The sequence below is a fragment of the Lissotriton helveticus genome, chromosome 1_2 (assembly GCF_964261635.1).
Source record: "Lissotriton helveticus chromosome 1_2, aLisHel1.1, whole genome shotgun sequence".
NCBI classification, from domain to species: Eukaryota; Metazoa; Chordata; class Amphibia; order Caudata; family Salamandridae; genus Lissotriton; species Lissotriton helveticus.
Genome location: NC_136058.1, coordinates 427,834,035 through 427,853,988, shown reverse-complemented (window position 1 = coordinate 427,853,988; position 19,954 = coordinate 427,834,035). Strand labels below are relative to the sequence as shown.

General features: G+C 46.5%; 1 long non-coding RNA gene across 1 annotated transcript; it reads right to left on the bottom strand.

The window, feature by feature from the left end:
- Positions 1-5,466: 5,466 nt before the first annotated feature.
- LOC144807630 (uncharacterized) lies at positions 5,467-19,387 on the bottom strand. The gene is made up of 3 exons (XR_013606366.1): positions 19,333-19,387; positions 11,444-11,562; positions 5,467-6,038 (listed from the first exon to the last, which is right to left on the bottom strand). It is a non-coding gene; the product is annotated as an uncharacterized LOC144807630 (long non-coding RNA).
- Between the last annotated feature and the right edge of the window lie 567 nt (positions 19,388-19,954).

The following is a 19,954-nucleotide window of genomic DNA, read 5'->3' as shown; positions in this document are numbered from 1 at the left end:
CAAGGACTTGGCCATAGCCCTGAAGTCCTTAAAGCGCTCAAGCTCGCTATCTGCTTTGTCGCCAAAGAGGAGACGGCCATCAAAGGGCATGTCCATGAGTGTGTTCTGGACATCCCCTGAAAAACTGGCGGACCTCAGCCAGGCGTGACGAGTAATCGCCACAGTCGTTGAATTTGCTCTGCCCAGCGAGTCCGTGGTGTCAAGTCCACATCGGATGGAATACCGTGCTGCGTCTCTGCCGTCAGCGACAGCCTGGGCGAGCCGTGTCTGGGCCTCCGCCGGACACTGGGGCAGCACGTCTGCCACCGTATCCCACAGAGAGTGGGTGTAACAGCCCAAAAGGCATGCAGTGTTAATGGACCGCAATCCTAGGCTGACCGAGAAGAACAGTTTCTTGCCAAACTGATCTAGCCTTTTGGATTCCTGATATGGCAGAGCGGTCGGGAATGCGGTCTGGGACGTGGAGGCCTGGATAACCAGACTCTCGGGGGTGGAGTGGGTGGACAGAAAGCAGGGGTCGCCCGGAGCCGGGCGTTGGCGTCGGTCCACATACTGATCCACAGGGAGAACTGTGGAGGGCTTGGACCAAGTGCCCATCAGAAAGTCAGTGAGGGCCTCATTTAACGGCAGCAGAGGCTTCGTAGAGCTGACTGGCATTGAAGCACTTCGGTGAGGAAGTTAGTCCTCACGCTGCTGCAGGGAGCTCAAGGGCTAGGGCCTTGGCCGCCCTGCGCAACACCACAGCATAAGTAGCCCCCTCCTCCGTAGTCACGGAGGGAGGAGAGAGAAAACCAGTGTCAGGCGAAGTGTCTAGACCACTGGCATCCCCCAGCTCATCATCCCAGTCCTGACTTAACTGGCACTGCTGTGCCAGAGGGTCCTCAGACCCCTCCCAGTCCTCCCCTTGATCCGTGTCCTGATTAACAGGCATGTCAAATGTCAAAGGTTCTTATATAGCGCCTTATCACCGATAGGTCTCAAGGCGCTTGCTTTGGGAACCCGTCCTGGCTTTTCCCTGTGAGATAACCCCTACTGGGCATCCCCAAGGTGAAAGCCAGGCATCCCGCCGCTGGGGGGCCGTAGTGGAGATTAAGCAAGCTATTGCCCAGAGTTGCAGAGTGTGAACCCGTGATTCGAGTAGGCACCGAAGCGAGAATTGTCGAGTCCGTGGACATTTGGGCTCAAGACCCTGCCGCGTCGGGATTTGAACCCTGGTCCCGGGTCTGACCTCTGCTTCAGGGTCTGCCTCCTCTAACCAGTGAGCCACACTTGCATAAATGACAGAGCCGTAGAGTCATAGGTGAAGGGCTCACCCATCGACATCGGAGACGGCGCTGCTCCGACGCCGAACCGGGACTGGGGCTAAAACCAGAGACGGTGTTGTCCGAGGATGGGGCCGGGGTCAGCGCCAGCAGAGGAGTCATAAGGTCAACTGGCGTCGACCGGGATCCAGGCCTGGATCCCACGGGGTCCTGCACGCCAAGACCGAAATTGCCGACGGCACCGGGGCCGAAGCCGCCAGCAAGTTAGGACTCCCAGTCGGACCCGCGGGCCCGAAGCTGCGCCGGCAGGTGTCGACGGCGGGAAGAGAGTCCTCTTGGCCACGAGGAAGTCTCTAATATCGCCCGGAGTCGCATTCAGCACAGGGACCAGAGGGTGTGGGACAGGATGCGGCTCCTGAGCCGCGTGAGTGGCGAGGGGAGTCCTCACTGCTTCTTTTTGACATGCCTAGACTTACCCGAGTGCGAGGACTTGGATCCGGATGATCGGTGATGACTGCGGCTCCGCGACCAGTTCCTCGACTTCCTCCCCGACTGGGACCTCAAGCGGCACAGAGTCGACTGCCGGAGCTCGAGGAGCTTACGGGACCGCTCCCGCCTATCCTTCGACGTCAAGGCCCGGCAGTCGGAGCACGACTTGTCATCGTGGTCGCCCCCAAACAGTAGGAACACCGGCGGAGGGGGTCGGTAACAGACATCAGTCGGTGATAGGCGCCACACAGCTTGAAACCGGGCATCCCTACTGGCACCAGGAGTCGAGTCGACTCGACAAAGATAGTCAAAAATGTCCAAAAAGTTAGTCAAAAAATTACTAAAGGTACGTGCTCTTCCCGGATCTGCGCTAGCTGGCGCGGCAAAAAGAAGAACTGACGTCAGCGCGCGAGGGCGGCGTCTAAGTATTCCAGCGACATCCTTCCGGCGATCACGACACCGACGACGGACACGGAGCCGCAGACGACGCCTACCGACGCGCAGGGGTACTGCTGACGAAAAACTTTCCGTATCCAGTCTGACGCCTGGGGGTAATTCTAAGGTAAGGAATCTAACACTAACGTGTTTCTTTCAGATTTTGTCTTTCAGATACTAGCTTTTTTGGCATAAGGATTTTCTCCAGTGTGGAGTTTCTCATGGTGAGATAGCGTTTTTCTCTGCAGCTCTTCTGGCATTCAGAACACTCATAAAGTTTTTCATCAGTATGGAGAATCGCTTATGGTTAGTGAGGCTGTGCCTATCAGATAGGAATTTCTGGCATTCACAGCATTGGTAATGTTTTTCCCCTGTGTGCGTCTGCTCATGTAGAGTGAGATTGGTTTAAAACTAATGTTTTTCTGGCACTAAAATATTTTGATGGTGTGTTTTCTTATGGCGCTTGAAATTATCTCTACCTCTGAATCTTTTCTGACAATTAGAGCACTGATAATTTTCTTCTCCAGTGTGGATTCTCATATGTTTAGTGAGATTACATTTAAGGCTGAAACATTTTTGGCATTCAGAGCACTTATAAGGTATTTCCCCAGTGTGGGTTCTTATATGCTGAGTGAGACTGCCTTTTGTACTGAAACATATCTGGCATTCAGAGCACCTATATGGTTTTTCCCCAGTGTGGGTTCTTATATGATTAATGAGACTGTTTTTTTGGCAGAAATATTTTTGGCATTCAGAGCACTGATATGGTTTTTCCCCAGTGTGGGTTCTTATATGCTGAGTGAGACTGGTTTTTTCACTGAAACATGTGTGGCATTCAGAGCACCGATAAGGTTTTTCCCCAGTGTGGGTTCTTATATGAATAATGAGATTGTTTTTTTGGCCGAAACATTTTTGGCATTCAGAGGACTGATAAGGTTTTTCCCTAGTGTGGGTTCTTATATGCTGAGTGAGATTGCTTTTTACCCTGAAACATTTGTCGCATTCAGTGCACTGATAAGGTTTTTCCCCAGTGTGGAATCTCATATGCCCAGTTAGAAGTGATTTAAGTGTGAAATCTTTTGGGCATTTAGAGCACTGATAAGGTTTTTCCCCAGTGTGGGTTCTTATATGTTGAGTGAGACTGAGTTTGTCTCTGAAACATTTCTGACATTCAGAGCATGGATAAGGTTTTTCCCCAGTGTGAGTTATTGTATGTTGAGAGAGTTCTTTTGTCAATGAAACATTTCTGGCATTCAGAGCACTGATAAGGTTTTTCCCCAGTGTGGATCTTTGTATGCCGTGTGAGACTATTTTTTCTACTGAAACATTTCTGGCATTCAGAGCATTGATAAGGTTGTTCCACAGAATGGGTTATTGCATGTTGAGAAAGACTTTGTTTGTTACAAAACCTTTCCTGGCATTCAGAGCACTGAAAAGGTTTTTCCCCAGTGTGGATTCTTGTATGTTCAATGAGTTTGCTTTTGTAACTGAAACATTTCTGGCATTCAGAGCACTGAAAAGGTTTCTCCCCAGTGTGGGTTCTTATATGATGAGTGAGACTGTTTTTGTCAATGAAACATTTCTGGCATTCAGAGCACTGATAAGGTTTTTCCCCAGTGTGGGTTCTTGTATGCCGAGTGAGACAGTTTTTGTCACTGAAACATTTGTGGCATTCAGAGCACTGATAACGTTTTGCCCCAGTGTGGATCTTTGTATGCCGTGTGAGATTACGTTTTACACTGAAAAATTTCGGGCATTCAGAGCACTGATAAGGTTTTTCCCCAGTGTGGAAAATCAAATGTGCAAATAGAAGTGATTTAAGTTTGAACTGTTTTGGGCATTCAGAGCACTGATAAGGGTTTTCCCCAGTGTGGATTCTTATATGTTGAGTGAGTCTGATTTTGTAACTGAAACATTTCTGGCATTCAGAGCACTGAAAAGGTTTATAACCAGTGTGGGTTCTTATATGCCGAGTGAGACTGTTTTTGTCAATGAAACATTTCTGGCATTCAGAGCACTGAAAAGATTTTTCCCCAGTGTGGGTTCTTCTATGCCGAGTGAGAATGCTTTGGTAACTGAAACTTTTCTGGCATTCAGAGCACTGGTAAGGTTTTTCCCCAGTGTGGGTCCTTGTATGTTCAGTAAGTCCTCTTTTGTCACTGAAACATTTCTGGCATTCAGAGCACTGGTAAGGTTTTTCCCCAGTGGGGGTCCTTGTAGGTATAGTAAGTTCTCTTATGTCACTAAAACATTTCTGGCATTCAGCGCACTGATAAGGTTTTTCTCCAGAGTGGATTCTCATACGTTCAGTGAGTTTAGATTTAAGGCCGTAACTTTTCGGGCATTCAGTGCACTGATAAGGTTTTTCCACAGAGTGGGTTAATGCATGTCGATATAGACTCGCTTTGATACTAAACCTTTTCTGGCATTCAGAGCACTGATAAGGTTTTTCCCCAGTGTGGTTTCTCATATGCACAGTGAGATAAGATGTACGCCTGAAACTTTTTTTGCATACTTTGCACTGAGAGTGGTTTCCCCCAGTGTGCATTGTGTCAAATTCTGTGAGATAAGATTTATGGCTGTATCTTTTTTGGCACATATAACTTTTTTCCCCAACTTAGGTTATTTTGCCTTGATTGAGGCGGTTTTGAACACTGAATTTGTTCTCACAGTCCGTGTTTTTATAAGGTGTATTCCTAGAGTTAATATCTCTATGTTTAGTTTTCTCTTGCTTATATGCCACGGTAAGAGTGTACCCGATTTTAGAGTTGGGCTTGTTTAGATAATGTTCAGCATTTATCTCTAAAAGAAATTGTGTGTAATCTTCTCAACACTTGAATTGAGCAAAATATGTCTGGAAGCAGCCCTGTAACACCTGTCGAAATGTTTCTAGCAGATAATAGTCTTTAGGTTATAGCCTATCCGGCAGCAACTTATTTTGTGACTGAAGATTTTCTCAAATCTATTTGTATAGGTTCTTAGCAATGCAGTGATAAGGTGTTAGTCTGATATTTAATAATTAAACTTATAAGTACCTTTTTGCACTGACGTAATGGCAGTCTCTGAGGGCGTTAGAACGTGCACAGTACTATTGTGGATCACGAGTCTCAGAACATCAGTTCCTTTTACCCTTTCTATGTTTGGGGTAAGGTTAAGGTTTATAGTTCTGAAGACGAGGATTTATTTACATTACCTATAGCGCAACTGTGCTCATTTAATCAATTTTTATCTTTAACAGTTTTACATATCACTCATTCACAGCAGATACTGTTGAGGCGATTTACATAGAATAACAGAACAGTACACAATAAAAAATAAACAATCTGAGATGGTTATGAACACAATAAAGTGGTGAATTTTTAAGGTTTTCGCAAGAGTGAGCAGAGTGGGTCGTGGTTTTCTACCCAGAGTCAGATAGTCTCAAACTTGTGTAACTGGTTAAAAACGGTTGTTGAACAAAGGTGATTTTCCAATCTTTTGGTTGTTAACGTGTCAGCTTCGGAGTCTTCTCTCAGCGTCTTTTCTTTGATGGTCTGCAGAAGAAACCTTTTGTTATAACTTTCTTTTTATGCAGTGTGTGCTTCCTCTCTGGAATTACATGATGTTTTAGATGAACGTTATTCTGTGCACAGAAATGGCTTTGCTCTGGGTTAATGAAATACTAAATTAGAGACTTCACTTACAGTATAGTACTTTCCTCAGCTCCCACTTCCTCGCCACACCTAGATTTTGGAAATTGTTTAAACGTAGAATGCTGGATGTCCTTCAGTTTTTCAAAATAATCCTTCTTATGGCACTGACTTCAGTTGCCTGGTGCTAAATCTTGCTTTCTTCGTCAGTAATTTCAATCACCTATAGTATTAAAATTAAATAGTTAATACATGAAAATTTCCCAAAATATAATTTACAAGCCAAATTAATGCAGAGTTGCAGAATTTTGAAAATGTTAAGCTGTTTTTCAGACAGTGCAGAGTGTAGAATGGTAGCCTGGGAGTACTTGGATGTAGGAGTGAGGATTTATAGAGTTTTCAACATTTTATTAAGCTCACAAAGGATACATGCACCCTATGGACTTGTAACATAGAATCCCAAAGGCAGAAATTAAAGTCATATGCACTGGCACCAAACAGATATTTAAAAAAGGATACTATTTATTAATTTTAATGTAGATTTCTGGGACGGGAATTTCCCCTCCATGGACAACAGGCGTTTCCCCCTGCCCTGAGGTACCACCTACTTGTATCTGGTATCCTGACGTTTGAGCTCTGGCCTCTGCCGCACGCAAATCTATTGTGTATTGCGAGGACTATGCCTAGACCTATCCCTCAACTATGGTCCAGAGTATGAATCAAGAGCAATGAAATTAAGGAGTACTTTCATGTGCTCATTTTATTCCACCTGATTATCAGTTGTTAGGTTTTTCTGCACCTGGATGTACCGGGTGCAGAAAAACAGGACACAATTTTTTTCCAGACAGGAAAATTAGACTGAAAAGACGCACAAGACTCTGGGTGCAGCAGAAGCAGCCAAGACTTATGCTGTTTTTTTTTCCAAACTATGGGAAACACACAATTCTTCCCCTTGTTAGACATTTCTTTACCCTTCCCTCCCCTGATTCACCCATCGCCCCCCAACCAACCACATGCATATATCTTCCACCTGCTTAAAACTAGTGGTAAACAAAAGCAGAAAAACACTATGAAATAGTGAATGGCATGTGGTTTGACAGGCAGAAGAGTCTGTTCCTCGTGGCAACTCCCCAGTCCATGGCGTCAAACTTGTAACTGCACGTTACTGGGGTAAATGTACCACAAAACAATTACATGAGATTTTTCTGCCACTCCAGTACTGTGCAACTTCTAACAAGGGACTATGAGAGGTCTTGGACAGGTCCTGTGACCTGGAGGGTCACACCAAGTGTGCCCTTATTTAAGGCAGAGGACTGTCATGGGTTTAACAGCTAGAGCGGTGGTGGCAATGCACCCTGTTGTAAGGATCAATAGCCTGATTAGATCTTTGCATCATGGTCAGTGGAGTGGCGTCCTACTGACACACCCATGGAATGCTCCATTTCTATGCTTGTGCCCAGTCTTTGCACTATCATCAAGTGTGTGTTTAGGGTGTTGGTGTGCATAGCATAAATGCAATGTGAGGGTGCCGCTACACATATAGCAGGGGAAATCTCAGAACATTCGCTGGTGGAGGTGCAATTCGATAGTCCAGTTGTGGACTTCATGCTCCCCCCAAGGGTTGATCCGTGATAAAATTTAAAGACAAGACGTTCAAAGCTCGAGGGAGAGATGGAGCTGAATTCCATTTTAAGGAGAACGGGCGGCCTGTTGAATCAACTTGCGAGCTATAGGAAGAATTCAAGGCAGTGATTCAAGACCAGACACAAGCCTTGATTGAGAGAATGTCAAAGGAACGTAACTTGAAGTGCGAGGCTCAGGACAGGGAATGTGTTTTCCTGGAGGCTCGCTTGGCATGCGGGGATTCAGTTTCTCTCCCATTAAACCATCAACTGAAGCAGCACACATTAAGAGCACTAATGGAAAATAGCGTGCACTCATGCGCTGGCTACCCAGCATTGTCTCTATGATGTCGTTGATAAAGCCAATAGGTTGCTTACATGGCTAAAAAGACGAGACAATGGACGGAACTGGATCCTTGAGGTTATTGACAACAAGGGGACGGAAATACTGGGAGAGACTTCCTGAAAGACCTGACCCTGCCAATGCTAACGAATGAGGAACGAGACGCGCTAGAGCAAGACCTGACAGTAGACTAAATAAATAAGACAATAGGAACCTTGCAAACAAGGCCAGCGACGGGGCCTAATGAGCTCCCCTTAGAACTATATAAAAGCATGATGGATAAAATCAGGGAATGCCTCCAGAGGAGGTTTCAGACTGCCTGAAAATAAGGGTGTCTCCGGGAGGACCAAAGAACGTCTGAGGTGGTGGTCATCCCAAAAATGGACGAACCAGAAACTGAGTGTGGGTCTTATAGACCTATCTCCCTGCTTAATTTTGAGACTAAGGTCTATGCGAACGCCCTGGCGATCTGCCTGCTGACAGTAATTTCAACAGTGGTTCATCCTGATCAATCAGGCTTTATGCCACACCAGGGAACGCGCTTATATCTCCAACAGGGATGCGCCTTGTCTCCTATGCTCTTCACACATGTGTGGGTTCGCCAGGACCTCTCATATGGGGTATTAAAGTTGATCAGGAGTGGGATGAGAGAATCTCCCTCTACGCTGACGTTTTGCTGTAGGACACGTAATCAGTCTTCTCAAGTGAACGAATCCTACACATTTTTCACATATTTAGAGATTTTTCAGGATATAAGATCAATTGGAAGAACTCCTTAATATTCCTGCTGGTGGCAGGGACCCTGCGGCTGCACGCTAGGTGCACAGTTCTTGTGGCACTACAAGGTTTTAAATATTTGGGCGTGTTCATTACAAGAGAGCCACAGGCAGGAACGTACTCGCGAAATTAGACTGGCTTCACAGGGATGCCCTACACTTGCGGGCACTCCCGCTCTCCTTACTGGGCCGAGTGGCCCTATTTAAAGTGATGACCATCCAGGGCCTCCTGTACATCGTGCAAAAAACGTCCTTTAAGATCCCACCAGACATTTTCTTTCAAAAGGTAGACTGAAAACATCGGCTGCTGTTGTGGGATGGTGGCACTTCGCGCTGAGTAAGTTGCAGAGGGGAGTTTATTAAGGTGGACCGGTGGTCCGGAGCATTCTCAAGTATTACTGGGCCACGCAGCTGGTGGCAGTCAACAACTGGGTTTTTGTGGACCGTGAGGATCCTGCTTACCGGGTAGATAGATTGGTCATGGGCAAGAGAGGTTACCCCACCCCAGTGCTGTATCGAAGAAAGTATGAGTGCACCCTACCTACTCATACCCAAACAGTGGTAAGGGTGTGGAGAGAGGCTACCAAGTATTTAGGCTGGGAAGGTAAGCTGACTGAAATTACTCCACTGTATGATGGTGATCTCTTAAGTGCAGTGAGAGGATTGCAGGGCTTCACAAAATGGGGATTGATTAGCTTAGAACGGCCAGGCGATGTGCGGAGGGGACAAGCAAGCACTAAGATATCAGGACCACTCCTAGCTTTGTACCAGGACCTGGTTCTAATACCCCTTCAAAAGTGTTGGGTGTTCCTTGTGGCAACCATGCGTCTTCGAAATCAAGGAATACCGTATTCTTTGGGTCACCCTTTCCGGCTGATTTTCATATGGCAGGGCAAACTCCTCCAGCTCAGATCCATGCAGGACACTTGCCAGGTGCTGGGCATCGAGAATCCAATCCAGGAGGAGACTGAGGGCCCACAGACCAAAACTTCTCGAGAAAGATGGCATAAGGTCTACGGGAGGCGTAGCACAGCGCGAGCGACGAGACCGGACCCCAAGACCATGGCACAAGAAAGACTGGCAGTTCTGGAGACATTATCGAAGGAGACATTCCCCCATGATGACACCGTGAACGACTGAGAGACAGACAAGTGACATTTTCAAGTCTGGGTGGGCGGCGAAGAAGTGTGCGGGGAGCGTAGAGACACGGAGAACTGGCCACACACGTTCCCAAGTATTCCGACTTCCAAGGACGCGCACGCATGAATGGTGGGCCCTGGACAATTTGTGGTTAATGGGTTTCTAGTTGGGGTTAGGGAGGGGAGAACTGATATGCAGGTTAAAGGCGTTGAAGAGAGGATCACAGGGCAATGGAGGCCGGGCAGACATTGGGAGCTCAGGGGGAAGAGGGATCACAGGGACCCAAATACAGGCCAAAGCTGGTGCACTCACTATGACACGCTATTTTCCAGCCCACACTGAAAATTCTCACTCTCAATGCAAGAGGTCTCAACAATCCCAATAAAAGGAGGTCCATCCTTTCCTACCGGGATAACATGGAGGCAGATGTGTGCCTCCTCCAGGAGACACTGCTCCTCTCCATAGATTTGCATAGAATGAGGTCACAACTCTTTCCCCAGCAGTTCTTTTCATCTACCCTGGATAAGAGGGCCGGTGGCCATTTTAGTAGCCAAACGTTTTAAGGGGACAGTGGGTGAAAAGGTGGCTGAAATCAAGGAGGTTGATGGGAGCAGGGCCATCGATAGCGTAGGTGTTGGTATGAGTATTTTAGATGCCGAAATTGTGTGTCAAACCGCTAGAGTTACTGCTCCCGCAATCACCCGTCACCCGATATACAATCAATCCAGGAGCTGCTCAATTGCCTATAGATAGAAACGGATCCTTCCCCCAACCCCCACCCCCCTGTACCAATAACCATTTCAAATACCAACCCCACCAGGGATGGTGTTAATAGGTTAAACAGGCCCAGGGGCTCGAATCAGAACAGGTTGTCTAGTACCTCGTGCATTATTGTTCCTGCCGCCCCAAGTATCAATGGCTAATCAGGATATCAAGAGTCTGCGGCCTGCTGCTTGCCCTCATGTGTTGGTACTGGCAGGAGTACCTACTTTGAAGAGGGATCAGCATGAGTCATAGGACCAGCGACGCAATAAATGTGCGGACTAGCTATCAAGGAAAAGAAGCTTCCATGTATCCGAATTAAAGGAAAATACTGATCCTGCTATTAGGTTACCTCATGCCCTGCCAGTAACTGAGTGTACTATGCCCACAACCCACTTATCCCATATGCAAACGAAGGCCTCAGCAAGTTCAGACCTCCGTATCTTAAGCTGGAATGTTGCACGGTTGTACTCTAAACTTCACCAGTCAGATTGGGTACAACTTATTAAAGACCAATATATCCTTTTATTTCAGTTAACATGGGCCACACAAGAATTGCATATTGAGGGGTTTGAATGCCATAACATCCTAGCAACAACCCCCAAGCAGGGTCGACCATTTGGGGTTTTATCAATCTGGGTCAATATTAAGACAGGGGGCTGCATAAAAACTGTACATACAGATAGCAATAATTTTCTAGGCATATTATTTAATAGGGGAATTTCCTTTTGGATAATTAATTTTTATAACTGTGATTTTCATTCTGTTCCAAATATGCATTTTATCAATTTGTTTAATTTTATTGCATCTATTGGAAAATCCAAAGACACTTTTAAGTCAGTAGGAATGTGTGCTTGTGCTTTACAAATGTACATAGCAGATATTGGCCCTTCCTTGTTTCACAAAAATGATCGCATACCTGCCTCGGAGCGCACTTCTTACAGACGAGTATGGGGTTATCATGTTGCCGCTACAAGCTCCTTACCTGTGCGAGTTATCGGGAACGATGCAGGGGGCAGACGCAAACCAGCCACACATGGAGATCAATGACAAATACTGAAGAATGAACAGAGCTTCCAAGCTGGTGACCATTACTTAATTGACCTTGAAAATAAAAGACGCGTTTTTAGTATTCTGGTGACTCATGACCATAAAAAACAAAGGTTATAAATTCAATATTGTGTCAAATACTTAAAAAATTGAACTGGGTGTGCTGAATCGATGTTGCCCCAGGTCATGCGTGACACCTTTCACCACTATTGCTTATGGGACTTGTAGTTTTGTTTTCCTCATTAACCACTTCGACGCTAATGACAAAGCCAGCTCGTCATGGGCGTTACCTGCCCTGCGCTCATGACGAGCTGGCTTTGTCACAAACAAGCCATTTTCTACTTCTTCAGCGCACAGCAGGTAAACGCGGTAGCGCTGAAGCAGTTAAACGGATGGGCTCGAAAGTCCCAGTGTTCTAAGCGTTGTTGGTTAAAATCAGAGGCCTGAGTGAGGGTGAAGCATGACACTGCTCTGCTTAGCAGTGAGATGACTGACAGTTCCCCAGCCATTCCATTCTTTGACAGACAGAGGCTCGTCGGCCATTCATATTGTCTTGCAATGACAAAGAAACTTTTATTGCAGCTTGAGTCAACTGAAGGGATAAAACCCCTGGGCATGTTTCATTAACTGCTGACAAACATGAACAATCAAGAACATGAGTTTCTGGAAAACTATCAAGCACCCAATCAGAATCAGCCGCCCTTCACACCCAGGAATTCTTGAGTCTATGTAGAGGGTGAATTGCACGTGGATTAAGAGGAACACTACATCGACTCAAAGCTCACTTCTCAGGGATGTACTGAACTGCCAGCGTCATGGCACACTTAGCCAGCTCTTCACCTTCTCCTCCTAAAACTGCTGACCAGCTATCAGGGCAAATGAGCCTGCAGCAAAGCATCTCTGGCTTGGTTCCACACCGGACCAGGCAAGGTGGTCAACTCCATACTCCTCCAAGTCAGCATGCTCTCTGGTCGAGCCAGTCCTAACCCCACATGAATGTTCACAACTATTTTAATGGCACTAAGTTATGTTTCTGCTAAATGTAGAAGTCAAAAAGTGAAAGATTTTACTAGGAAGTACTGAAAGAGAAATCATGAAGTTTTTCAATATTTCTGAGCCTGCCACAGTACACAGGAGCAATATTTCTCTACAGAAGCAAATCATGTATGTGCCCTGTAGAAAGCGTGTCTGAATAAAACATGGAATTTATTGCAGCCTACAATTCATGCAACAACATAGAATGCAAGATAACTTGTGTTGTTATTCCAGCAGAACAAAAGGCCATTCCAAATGTGTACGTCATTTAAAGACAAACCCAGAAAAATGTATGGTCAAGTGTTGTTCTTCTGCCTGTTAAAAGACAATCTCCATTAATGTGTCAGGAATTAAAACACAATGAGAAACCCTACTCTATGGCAGAGTGCTGCCTTCCACTATATTGCAGGTTACTTCCAACATAATCTGATTTATACATACATACTCCAGGGTGCTGCCAGCTATCGGGTCTGCACACAGCAGTCTGGAGCCACTCAGGAAGGAGGTAAGCTCTTCATTTCATCTTAAGCCCTTAGGTTACATTCACAGCCTGATGGGTCCGGAGAACTTTATCTTCGCTCTAACTGCGCCGAGCAGATAGACGTAGCCCAACATAGTCTTTGTTGTGTGCTGGGTGATACCTGGCATCTTATTATCGTTGGCGGATGGATGAAGCTCTGATAAGAGCTACTACAAGAAGAGCAGACAAACAGGACCACAGATCGCCACAGAGTGACAACTGCCCAGAAGCTTAAGAAAGAACTCTGGAACAGCAAATCTCCTACACCCTGGAGATTCTCCGGAGTAAGCAAATGATGGTAATGAAATGCAAACTGCAGCATTAAGGTCACTGTAACACTGGGCAGGGGACGGGAGGAAAAGAACCGGATAATGTTGAGTGGTGGTGTAGTGAACTGATGTCCTCCCCCGCTCTGCCTCATTATCAGCATGACTGGAACAGGGGAGAAGCCTGTTCCTGGGAACTAGCCGACGAATTGGATGACGGCCCCTTTAACTGGCACATGAGTACGCAGCTCCGCCCCCTGATGACGACGCCGAGGATCGAGAGTGGGAGAGCGGCCCGGAGGAGCAGATAACAGAGCTTTTGGAGGCGAACCCGAGGACGACAGGAGTAAGCCAGGAGGCCACCGGATCCGTGAATCGCTGTGCCACACTCCCGAGGGACGAGTGTGGCTACAACAGGTACGGCAGCGTTTGGCGGGCTGGGTAGGAAGACGGGGTTCTTCTAAACCGTAGCCGCATGTGTGCCAGAATATCTGCCCAACCTTTCTTTGTCCTCACTGTGTAAATATACCCCTCCTCACCAGTAATCACGCCTCTGCACCCTCGCACGTTTAATAAAGTGTTTAGCACCTTAGCACGAGTGTCCCCTGCACTTGCCCGGTTCCCTGTGGGAGAGTCCAGATAGAGTACATATCCTGACGATCTGTACCTGTTTCTTTTCCCTGGCGGAGTCAAACGAGGAGTTAGGAAGAACGGAACATCCCCTGAAGTCTGCTTCTTAACCATCTGGAAACAAGACCATAACCAGACGCCATCACGGACCCCAGAGCTTTTCAGAGAGACACCCTGACAACCCGCCATAAAAAGACGTTTTCCAAATTAAAACCTTACCTACCCCGAACAGGTCTTAGGTCTCTTCTTGATCCCACGCCACAACTGGTGTCAGAAGTGGGATATCCCCCTCCCATCCCGCAACAGAAGATGGACCAAATCATACAACACCTTATAAAGGGACAAGAAAAGTTAGAATGGGCGGTAGAAAGACAAATGACGTTGGCTCAAGCAGACAGGGAAGTTTTCAAGAACACCATTACGGCCCAAATCGAAGGCTTAAATAAGGCGGTCCAACAACCCAGTGCTTTACCCGGTGGGGAACGAAGAGCCACCCCGATGCATCCCTCGGGAGTATCATTACAAAAATACAACGCTGGGGAGGATCCAGATGCCTTTCTGACTAACTTTGAAAGAGCAGCCCGGACCTGTGGTTGGGCAGAAGAAAAATGGCCCTTCTTTCTGGCCCCATTGTTAATCGGTGAAGCTCAGGCTGCATACCAGGTGGCCAATGCCACAGGGAATACGCCATATCAAGAGATCAAAGAAATAATCCTGGACCACTTAGGATTAGATTCCGAGGCCTATCGTGTACGGTTCAGGAAAGAAAAAGAAATTCCAGGTGAAAACCCCAAGACTCTATATTTCTGGTTAAAAATGGCAGCCGATAAGTGGCTGAAACCCGAGAGCAGGTCCAAAGAAGAGATAATGACTAGTATACACTTGGAACAGTTTCTGGAAGCGTTACCATACAGAACCCAACGTTGGCTTAAGCAACATTCTGGCCTTACTGCCCAACAAGCCGTAGAGATGGCCACCAAAAATTCCCGAGCGCAGCCTAGGTCTCTCCCTTGGGACCAAGAAAAAACTACAAAGATGTCCGCAGTACCAAAACCCGAGAGGAAGTTCAAAGTCGGCCCAGAGCAGCCTAAAGTGAAACCCATAAGAATGGAACCAGTTTTCAAAGGCCCCCAGTGCTTCGAGTGCGGCGAATGGGGCCATATCGCTAGACTGTGTCCCAGAAGAAAGGCCCCTGAAGAACCAATGGAGGTGGGGTACATACCTAAGGCCGTGATGTACACCGCTGAGATGGGACCATCGTTCTATGTAAGGGTAACGTCAATCAACGACAAATAAGGGCACTGTTGGATTCAGGATGCAGGCAGTCTGTGATCCAAAAGAAACTAGTGCTACCCCAACAGCTCATTCCCAAGTCCCTAGTCCATATTAGATGTGTACGTGGGGACGTAAAACCCTATCCATTGGCGCACATTACGATTACCCCCTTAGGGAGAAGTCCTGGGTCAGTGAGAGTAGGAGTGGTAGATTCCCTTCCTGAAGACCTCATAATAGGGGTAGACAACCCAGATTTTTTGGACCTGTTTCAGAGGGAACTTAAAGAACCTAAATCTGAAAAACCAAATGCATGCCCGGCCCTCTTGTCTACTGAACCTTGGGTACTGGATCGTAGTTTCCACTTCGCCCAAATTAACGGTGCCACCCTGTTTAACGCTTGGGTAAAGGCCCATGTGGAACAAGCCCAACCTAGTCAAAGCTTCCCTAAATTCTTGATAAAAGATGACCTGTTATATAGGTTAGGTAAACCCATGGATTCCCTCCAATTGTTAGTACCTAAATAATTCAGAAAACAAGTCCTGTTTTATGCCCACACTCACCTAACAGCTGGTCATTCAGGCGCCGAAAAAAAGACACAACACCTACTGAAACTTTTTTATTGGCCAGGGATTTATAAAGAGGCAGAGGAGTATTTTAAACAGTGTGACATTTGTCAGAAAAGAAATATGTATAAACCCCCTGCTGTTCCCTTACAACCTCTCCCCATATTGGGGACTGCATTCGAAAGGGTAGGCATGGACATTATCGGGCCCCTTCCTCGCACTGCAAAAGGACATTCCTATGCCCTGGTCCTATTGACCTACACAACTAGGTTTCCGGAGGCCTTTCCCTTAAGAATCCCCAATGCTAAGAACATAGTCGAGAAATTGATAGAATTATTCTCGAGGGTGGGATTTCCAAAGGAAATCTTAACAGACCAGGGGACCCCGTTCGTCTCCAGACTGTTGAAGGAAGTCTGTATATTGCTAGATTTGTCTCACATAAAAACCTCAGCCTACCACCCCCAAACAGATGGGTTGGTAGAAAGGTACAACAGGACCTTGAAAACAAACCTAAAAAAAATGCTCTCTATTGAACACAAAGACTGGGACCAAGACCTACCATTAGCACTATATGTACTGAGGGCCCAGGTACAAAGTAGTTTAGGTTGCTCAGCCTTTGAACTGCTGCACGGCCGACAACCTCGGTCCCTCTTGGAAATAACGAAGGACACTTGGGAACAAGAGAAACACCACGAACAGAAAACCCTACTAGAGTATACTCAACAGCTGAAGTCCAAGCTCAGCAAACTGAGAGAGTTGGCATACTCTTCATTTGAAAATAGCCAGAACAGGCAAAAGAAATATTATGACGAAGGCAAGAAATGGGAGACTGGGTTTTAGTGTTGTTACCCTCCTCCACTAATAAATTCAGGAGTGAATGGCTGGATCCCTATCCCATAGTAGACATCATAGGGCGAACCACTTACAGGGTCCAGATCTCCCCTTTGAGGAGGCAGACCTCTCACATCAATCTATTAAAAAAATGGATAGGTCCGATACCCAAGGTAGCTCAATTCGGAATCCCTACTGGGTCAGAGCAGAGCACCTTAGAACAACTGCCTGTTAATTAAGAACTTACATATGCCCAGAAAACTGAGCTCCAAAACACCTTACATCACTTCTCTCCAATGTTTTCGGACCTGCCAGGACGAACACATTTGATAGAGCACAAAGTAGAAACAGAACCAGGGAAATGTGTTAAACAAGAACCCTACAGGGTGCCGGCAGCATGACGACAGGATATAAAAAGGGAAGTACAGGACATGCTCAAGTTGGGGGTTATCCGTCCATCTAGAAGTAACTGCTCGTCCCCTATTGTAATGATTCCTAAACCGGACGGGATGACCCGGTTCTGTATGGACATTAGAGCTTTAAATAACATATCCTCCTTTGATGCCTATCCCATTCCCCGGGTGGGTGATTTAATAGAAAGGATAGTCGAAGCCAAGTTTATTACCATGCTAGACTTCACTAAGGGGTACTGCCAGGTACCCCTTAGGGAAGAAAATAAACAAAAGACTGCCTTTGCAACAGAGGAGGGCCTATATGAGTTCAACGTCTTGCCCTTTGGGGTGCATGGGGCACCTGCGACCTTCCAGAGGTTGATGAATACCATCCTACACCCCTATTCCTCCTTCTGTTCCGTCTATCTTGACGACATTGTAATTTTCAGCAATACCTGGTCAGACCACTTAACACACTTAACAGCTATTCTGGAAGCCCTACACAAGGCAGGGTTACACATTAACTCAAAGAAATCTAGAGCGGCATAGTCCAAGGTTAAATACCTGGGGTATATGTTGGGGGAAGGTGTTATAGACCCTGAAGAGGAAAAAGTAAAAGCCATCATGAATACTCCCTTCCCCAAAACAAAAAGAGAGATACGAGCCTTTCTAGGCCTTATAGGCTATTACAGGAGATTTATAGAGAACTTTGCGGTGACAGCAGCTCCGCTCACAGACCTTTTAAGAAAGGATATTAAACCCTCTTCCATTCTAAATACTTTGGAGGAGGCTAAACAAGCCTTTAAGACCCTTACAGTGGCCATCACTACAAGCCCAATTTTGATACCTCCCAACTTCAGTAAACCTTTCTCTTTAGCCACGGATGCTTCGGACATGGGCTTAGGAGCTGTATTGTCCCAAATAGGAGAGGACGGATTAGAACATCCGATCCTCTACATTAGCCGGACACTAAATCCTAGGGAGTGCAAATATCCCACGATCGAAAGAGAATGCCTGGCGATAAGGTGAGCGGTGGAGAAATTAAAGTACTACCTAGAAGGCAAGCCTTTTGTACTTTATACAGATCACGCCCCGCTACAATGGATGAACAGGACCAAAGCCCATAACCCTAGAGTACTCAGGTGGTTCCTTTTTCTACAACCTTTTTCTTTTTCAATACAACACCGAAAGGGCACTGAGAATGGAAACGCTGATTTCCTATCCAGACAATTCATTCTTCCCAATCGGCAGAAACCAGGGGGGGGAGGAATGTAACACTGGGCAGGGGACGGGAGGAAAAGAACCGGATAATGTTGAGTGGTGGCGTAGTGAACTGACGTCCTCCCCCTCTCTGCCTCATTATCAGCATGACTGGAATAGGGGAGAAGCCTGTTCCTGGGAACTAGCCGACGAATTGGATGACGGCCCCTTTAACTGGAAGACACACGAGTATGCAGCTCCGGCCCCTGATGACGACGCGGGATTCCTAGTGGGTAAAAACGCGGAAGAAGATGTCCTGGCGTGTGATGTCACCGGCCGAGGATCGAGAGTGGGAGAGCGGCCTGGAGGAGCAGAGAACGGAGATTTTGGAGGCGAACCCGAGGACGACAGGAGTAAGCCAGGAGGCCACCGGATCCGTGAATCGCCGTGCCACACTCCCGAGGGAGGAGTGTGGCTACAACAGGTACAGCAGCATTTGGCGGACTGGGTAGGAAGACGGGGTTCTTCTAAACCGTAGCCGCGTGTGTGCCAGAATATCTGCCCAACCTTTCTTTGTCCTCACCGTGTAAATATACCCCTCCTCACCAGTAATCACGCCTCTGCACCCACGCACGTTTAATAAAGTGTTTAGCACCTTAGCACGGGTGTCCGCTGCACTTGCCCGGTTCCCTGTGGGAGAGTCCAGATAGAGTACATATTCTGATGATCTGTACCTGTTTCTTTTCCCTGGCGGAGTCCAACGAGGAGTTAGGAAGAACGGAAAATCCCCTGAAGTCTGCTTCTTAACCATCTGGAAACAAGACCATAACCAGACGCCATCACGGACCCAAGAGCTTTTCAGAGAGGCACCTTGACAACCCGCCATAAAAAGACGTTTTCCAAAATAAAACCTTACCTACCCCGAACTGGTCTTAGGTCTCTTCTTGATCCCACGCCACAGTCACACACTACAGCATCTTTCCCTTTAAACCGAAGATAACAGCCTACAATAAAAAACTAACCAAAAAGCAACAAAACTAGAAAATGCATTTCCAAAAGCTGCAAAAGAGAAACTGTTAATACAAATGAACAATATTAAACTTTGTTGGTACCTTAGTAATGTGCTTACTTCTTGGCTTCACTCCATCTGCAGCAATAACGCTCTGAAAGGAGAAATTACTGCTGTGAGTCTCAGAGTCTTCAGTATTACTGGTCTCAGTCACGAAGACTGTGGTGTCGGAAGATAACTTTCTCTTATTTGGCTTCATAGATCCACCAGTCACGCCATCGCTATTAGCAGACAGGCCACTGTCAGCAGCATCATAACTTCAGGCAGACCAGCAAAGCGTATCTCACCACTCACATTGGGTGAACAGACTCGTCTCTGCTACATACATCCACTCTGTTCTCAAATTTGCTTGGGGCTCCCAAAATGCAAAGAGCTGCAATATATTCGCTACACTTTCCTGACTACCTTGTTTTAAAAAGTTGTGACATTCAAGCGTGATTCTTGGTTCATCTCCAAGCTGAATTTTTTTAGTGGTTCGATTGCCACACAATACTATTCCCATATTCCAGTTTGTCCACAGGGTGCTTCAAGCCTGGTAGGTTATCACCTGCCCGTTTTGCAGATAATTTCAGATAGTTTCTGTGAGAAACTGAATTATTATTTACGGTAGATGAGGAACAATCATAACCGTTGTCAGAATGAACTTTCAAAGCCATTCAATTAAC